This window comes from Chiloscyllium plagiosum, chromosome 12, assembly GCF_004010195.1.
Source record: "Chiloscyllium plagiosum isolate BGI_BamShark_2017 chromosome 12, ASM401019v2, whole genome shotgun sequence".
Taxonomy (NCBI): domain Eukaryota; kingdom Metazoa; phylum Chordata; class Chondrichthyes; order Orectolobiformes; family Hemiscylliidae; genus Chiloscyllium; species Chiloscyllium plagiosum.
This window is the reverse complement of record NC_057721.1, coordinates 25,041,277-25,048,312: the sequence shown is the minus strand read 5'-3', so window position 1 is coordinate 25,048,312 and position 7,036 is coordinate 25,041,277.

The window sequence follows — 7,036 nt, the reverse complement described above, 5'->3', positions numbered from 1 at the left end:
TAGTTGCCTAACAGTAGTGAAGAAAAGTCTTGCTCCAAGACACAATACCATTGCTTTTTTTGGCAGTGAGTTAGTGTGATGGTTAAAATTCTGGCAACAAATTGGACAAGACTTTTGCTCAACAGTTGAGAAATTCAATAAACCTTTGCACTGCTTTAACATTTATTGGTTGCTGTTTTGCTGCTACAGTTTTCACCTTTTTAGGAATCTAGACAAAAGTTTTTTTTCCTGTTGATACATTATCTATATACCTTACCTCTTTGTTCCATTTCAGCTTTATCTTGCAACCATTAACCATTGCACTAGATTTTAATCATAGTCAGTAATGACATTTTCCATTATATTGTTGCATCGGTGAACTAGCTGATCACTAACTATCTCATGTTTCTATACTGATACTGTTATGGCCCAGATCAAACCGCCTCAAAATATGTTAAGGTAGTGTAGACTCTAACTTTTTCTAATTTTACGGATAAGTGTAAAGCTTTGTGTTCCGGGTGCAATTTAATTGGTTAAACTACTAGGCTTGAAACAAAACACACTTTCTTTCGTACAGTATAATTAAATGCAGACAAAATAAAAACAAAATAATTGGCTTAACTGTAACTCTATCGAAATTCTTAACAAAACATATATTACTACTAATTAACTGTTCCCATATAAGAACATCACATAAAGACACCCTTTGGTAAAGGCAACTTGATTGTTTCACATGCAATTCCAGCAGTAGGAAGAGAACCCCAGATTTTAGCTGTAACAGAGAGAGAGAGAGGAATGAGAGCCTCCACATTCAACTTCAAGACCCCAGCAACTGCTACTGAAGTTGAAAACTAAAAAAATCCTGATTCTGTGGGAGTTTGACCCCATTCATTTAGGCCGCTTCAAATGTACCAACTTTTTAAAAAAAAGCCAAGGCTTTACAAATGATTTACTTCATTGGCTGAGAAGCAGACTGCTCAGTACCTCTGTCTCAACCTCGCTTCATAAAACAAAAGGACCAAATACACCTCTTAAAGCCATTGTACCATCATAATTTCGCCTCTAGAGCCATAGAAATGACAAATGGCATGAGCAACCATCTATATCTTCAAAGTGACACACAGAATATATGTAAAAAAACTATTGCTTTCATCCAGCTTTTCTTAACATTTATCTATCCTTTTTAGCTAGGGCAGTGTTCTCTCTAATTTCCCTGGGACCTGTGCAGATCCTGGAGTAATTGGAGTGGCACATTGTATCCATTGAGTGGAATTTTTTTTTTTGCAGTTTGTTTATTAACTATTCAAAGTGTGCATTTATATTAATTAACACTTACAGATATTCTACTTGCTGAAATAAACAGTATTTGTTTTTTGCTTCAGAAGTCTCAGGACCCATTTAGTGCTGGTACTACTACACCAGTTATAATATCTGACCAAAAGAGGAAATTTGTAATTCATTCACATGGTTGTTGCAGCTTTTCACACATCTTTACTTACTGCCCAATGATTATATGCTGCATCAGGTTGATATTTTGTCCAGTTGAAATGGTACATTTGAATTCACATCACATTATCCAAGTGATATAATTCTGACGTGCTTTTGAATTTCTACTTAATCATGCGACTTAATCAGACTCACAGCCAGCTCTTGATGCCTGAAATGTTGTACAAAATCTCCAGAAGCATTGGCATTGCTTGAAACTAGTCTATGTTTAGAGCATTACCCACCAAATCACTGAATATCTGAATGGAACCAGTCTCCACAATAAATCTGAAATCAGACCATTCTTCGCATATCTTTTGTGACAACACTTTTGTATAGTATGGTATAAAATTAGAATATTTTTGATATCAGTTATACAATACTGTCTTTTCCAAATTCATAATCGATTGTCTTTGTGTGATCAAATACATCCCACTCTTGTAATTCCTGTTCTGGAAATCTGCTTTCCAGCTGGTCACATAGCACTTGAATAAACTGAAGGAATGTGGTAGTTTCCACATTACTGTTAAGAACTGTGGGCGGCACGGTGGGACAGTGGTTAGCACTGCTGACTCACAGCGCCAGAGACCAGGGTTCAATTCCCGCCTCAGGCGACTGACTGTGTGGAGTTTGCACATTCTCCCCGTGTCTGCGTGGGTTTCCTCCGGGTGCTCCGGTTTCCTCCCACAGTCCAAAGATGTGCAGGTCAGGTGAATTGGCCATACTAAATTGCCCATAGTGTTAGGTAAGGGGTAGATGTAGGGGTATGGGTGGGTCGCGCTTCGGCGGGGCGGTGTGGACTTGTTGGGCCGAAGGGCCTGTTTCCACACTGTAAGTAATCTGATCTAAACAGCTAGAACCTTCTTAATATTCATTCCAATAAATGTGTTCACTTAGATATTGACTTGTCAGGTATATTAATCATGGCCTTTGCAAATTGCAATGCTTCAGTTGTTTTCAAACTGCTTCTCTGCAAGAAATTGCACAATGATGCCAGTTCTGTCAATGTAATGGGACAGTGTGGCTTTGGAGCCATTTTCATACTTACATAATTGTCAATTGGATTAGATTAATGCACTTGCTCTATGCGGTATTTGATCAAGAAATTGCAATTTTTCGTTTGTGTACTCACTGCAAAGTTTTTTGACATCCACTTCAGTTCATTGAAAGGTTGAAATGTTACTGTGTAATACTCTAAGACATTGGCAAGATCTTCAAATTGTCCTTTCTTCACAGCTGACCTGTGGACATTGTACACACCTTTCTTAGAAGAGTTTCAACATCTTTCATAATTGACACCTGAGTCCAGGCATCATTGATTCTCAGATCTTCTCTGTGAGCAAAGCAGTGCTATTCTGACAAATGGTTGATTTTTCGTTGGAAGATTGCTCCATTTTTCTTTCCCAGCATAACAGAGACTCAGTCTGATATAATCATCACCACCTTCTGTAAATCAAGGTCACTGCTAACATACAATTGCTGGATTTCTGTCACAATGGAGGCATTGTTTCTGTCAGTTTCAAAATTCTGGCAGATAGTCTTATAAGCAAGTTCAGATTCTGGCTCGAGCATGGTACAAAATCAAGCTTTTATTGGACTGAAATATTTGTACTATTATTAGCTATTAAGCTATGATTCAGTGCAATTCATTCAGTAGCTGTCCTTGGATAATAAAGCCAACACACCATACAAATGCAAAGGCAGCTTCAGTAATTGCTGAGCACCTTGCTACATGATCATGAATGTCACTGAAAGCATGGACCCATTCCTCTTTTCCACAGGTATGACATTATCAAAGAGAACGTTTACCGTATCAGGATTGGTCTTTTTGTGCTATGTACATTCCATCCTCATCTGACGATCTCCTGCCATTTTGGTGAGCAATCCCTAAATTCTAACTTTGCTTTGATTTTGTAAACAAATAAAAACATCCATGCAGAGTGTTGGCTCAAATGCTGCTTTAGGTAGTTGCCTTCCAATCCTGTCACGTTTTTGCAGCGTTGTTCCAGCATTTTCTTTGGAGCAACAGTAGATACCATACCAGCTCTTTGAGGGTAAGTGAAAATTGCGCCAGTTGCACATTGTTTCTTTGTTGAAGATGTCATTGCAGGTTCATAGTTCCTTGAAAGTGGAGTCACAGGTAGATAGGATAGTGAAGAAAGCATTTATTGGTCCGAGCATTGAGAAGAGGAGTTGAGAGGTCATGTTGCAGCTGTACAGGACATTGATTAGGCCACTTTTGGAATATTGTGTGCAATTCTGGTCTCCCTCCTATTGAAGAATGTTGCGAAAGTTGAAAGGGTTCAGAAAAGATTTACAATGGTGATGTCAGGGTGGGAAGGTTTGAACTAAACGGAGAGGCTGAATTGGCTGAGGCTATTTTCCCTAGAGGGTGAGAGGCTGAGGGGTAACCTTACAGACATTTATAAAATCATGAGGAGCTGCTTAGGGTAAATAGACAAAGTCTTTTCCCTGGGTTGGGGTAGTCAGCAACTAGAGGGCATGGGTTTAAGGTGAGGAGGGAAAGGGACTTAAAGGGAAACTTTTGCATACAAAGGGTAGTGTGTGTATGGAGTGAACTGCCAGTGGAAGTGGAGGCAGCTGGCACAATTACAACATTTAAAAAGCATCTGGATGGGTATACGAATAGGGTTTAGAGATATATGTGCCAAGTGCTGGCAAATGGGACAAGATTAATTTTGGATATTTTGTCATTACTGTATGTTAGGATATCTAGACATTACTGGTTGTTATCTATATCATTGATTTGGATGAGAATGTACAAGGCATGATTAGAAGTTTACAGATGACACTAAAATAGCCGGTATCGTGGCTAGCGAGAACGGTTATCAGAAATTGCAGCAGGACCTTGATCATTTGGGGAAGTGGGCTGAGAAATGGCAAATGGAGTTTAATATAGACAAGTGTGAGGTCATACATTTTGGAAAGTCAAATCAAGGTAGGAGTTTCATGGTGAATGGTAGGGCCTTAAGCAGGGATCTTGGAGTTCAGATGGATGGTTCTCTGAAAATGAAGTCACAGGTAAACTGGGCAGTGAAGAAGGCTTTTGGCACACTGGCCTTCTTCAGTCAGGGCACTGAGTATAGAATTTGGGAAGTTATGTTGCAGTTACACAGGATGTTGGGGTGAGGCCGCATTTGGAGTATGGTGTTCAGTTTTTGTCACCTTGCTATAGGAAGGATGTTATTAAACTGGAAAGAGTGCAGAAGAAATTTACAAGATGCTGCCTGGACTTAATGGTCTGTGTTACAGGGAGAGGTTGTACAAGCTCGGACCTTTTTCTTTAGAGAGTAGGAGACTGAGGGGGGATTTTATAGAGGTGTAGAAGATCATGAGAATCATGGATAGGGTGAATGCATTCAGTCTTTTTTCCAGAGTTGGGGAAAAGAGGACTAGAGGGCATAGGTTTAAGGTTAGATGGGAAAGAATAAAAAGGAACCTGAGGGGCAACTTTTTTATACAGAGGGTGGTATGCATACGGAATAAGCTTCCAGCGGAAATGGTTGAAGTGAGTACGTTAATAAGACTTAAAAGGCATTTGGAAAAATATGTGGATAGAAAAGGATTAGAAGGATATTGGCCAAATGCAGGGAAATGGGGATAGCATGATGGGTATTTTGGTCAGCATGGACCAGTTTGGGCCAAAGGGCCTGTCTCTGTGCTGTAGGAATCTATGACTCTATGGGCAGCATGGATGCGTTGGACTGAAGGGTCTGTTTCTATGCTGTACATCTCTGTGACTTTATTTTTTTTGGTTTTGATCACCTCAGAAAGCCATTCCCTTTTGAAGTATGCACAAGAATATTTCTTGAGGAGCTTGAAAACTCATTATCTTACTCGTTTGGACAAATCTTAAACTCATCAAGAAAATCAAGCTTTAAAATATGAAAGAGAAATGTAACTTGGTGCTTGTATCACATGTGCTTGATTCTGAATGGCTGTCTGCTTCCTGGACCTCATGTCCAATCCTCCTGGGTGCTGCTGGGAAGATTCCTGATGAAGGTCTTTTGTACAAAATGTCAATTTTCCTGCTCCTCGGCTGTTGCCTGACCTGCTGTGCTTCTCCAGCACCACACTCTAGACTGTAAACTCCCCAGGATTCCCTAACCCCGTTCCAACAGCTTTCAACTTGAGTCCTTGACTGGAAGTGATGCCACTTGGCTTCTTCCTCTTTCCAGAGCCTGCACTGATGATTACAGGTTTTCACAATTTATCTGGAGTTGGAAGTAGTTGTTTGGCTGAGTAGTGAGTTCAGAAGAGCTAGGCTTTGTTCTGGCATTGGAAAATTCTGGGATTCATAGACAGCCATTGTAAGTATGCTGCATGGAGGTGCATGTGTGACCATCCAGGTGTGTGCAATCATGGAGTATGCACGAGTTTTGATTTCTGGGTGCACAGCTTATAGGTAGTATGGGGTGAAAATTCTACTTTTGCAAGTTGTGGCAAAATCCATTAATGGCTGGCTTAGGATAGGTAGGGAGATGTCTTCAGAGATGGAAATGTGTTGCTGGAGAAGCGCAGCAGGTCAGGCAGCATCTAGGGAACAGGAGAATCGACGTTTCGGGCATTAGCCCTTCTTCAGGAATCTTTCGGGCATTAGCCCTGAAGAAGGGCTAATGCCCGAAACGTCGATTCTCCTGTTCCCTAGATGCTGCCTGACCTGCTGCGCTTCTCCAGCAACACATTTCCATCTCTGATCTCCAGCATCTGCAGACCTCATTTTCTCTTCAAAGATGTCTTCAGAGCTTTGTTTAGATCCTTTGAGCTGATATATACTCTCAGCTTTCCTGTTGTTTCACTGCTATCATGATATTAATCCATACTGTAAGACTTATCATTTTCTTGATTACTCCTTTCTTTTCCAGCTTTTCTGTTCCATCTTTCAGGCAGGCCTTGAGGACAGCTGGAACTTTCCACAGGAGATGCTGAGTTGGTCTTAAGAGAAAATAGAAGCAGGAGTAGGCCATTTGGCCCATGAAGCTTGCTCCATCATTTAAAGAGGATCATGATGCATCCTCCATCTCAATACCATCTCCCTGTACTCCTGGAATTTTTTATCATCGAGAATTTTATCTATCTTTAATTTATCCTGCTGTCAATGGCCGAATGTGTTGAGACACTTTGCAAATCACATTTGACATACAGAGGGTTATGACTCCAGGTTTTATACTTGTTCTGAGTGAAATAAATGGCTTTTGTTTACATCTATAACTTGGAACTGCAGGTGTTCTTTTTAGTCACAATCTGTCCCCTCAGCAGGAGTACAGTGCTATCCAACAGCTTTGACTTGATTTTGGGGGTTTCATTCTTTGATCTCTATGCTGAGCCACTTCAAACAGATCTGTGAATGTCATACTATTTCACAATGCTCTGGAGATTTTTGACACTTTATGCGAGGTGCTGCATTTTGGGAAATCAAGTCTCAGCAAGACTTATACACTTAATGGTAAGGGAGTGTTGCTGAACAAAGAGACCTTGGAGTGCTGGTTCATAGCTCCTGGAAAGTAGAGTCGCAGGTAGACAGGATAGTGAAGGCAGCGTTTGGTATGCT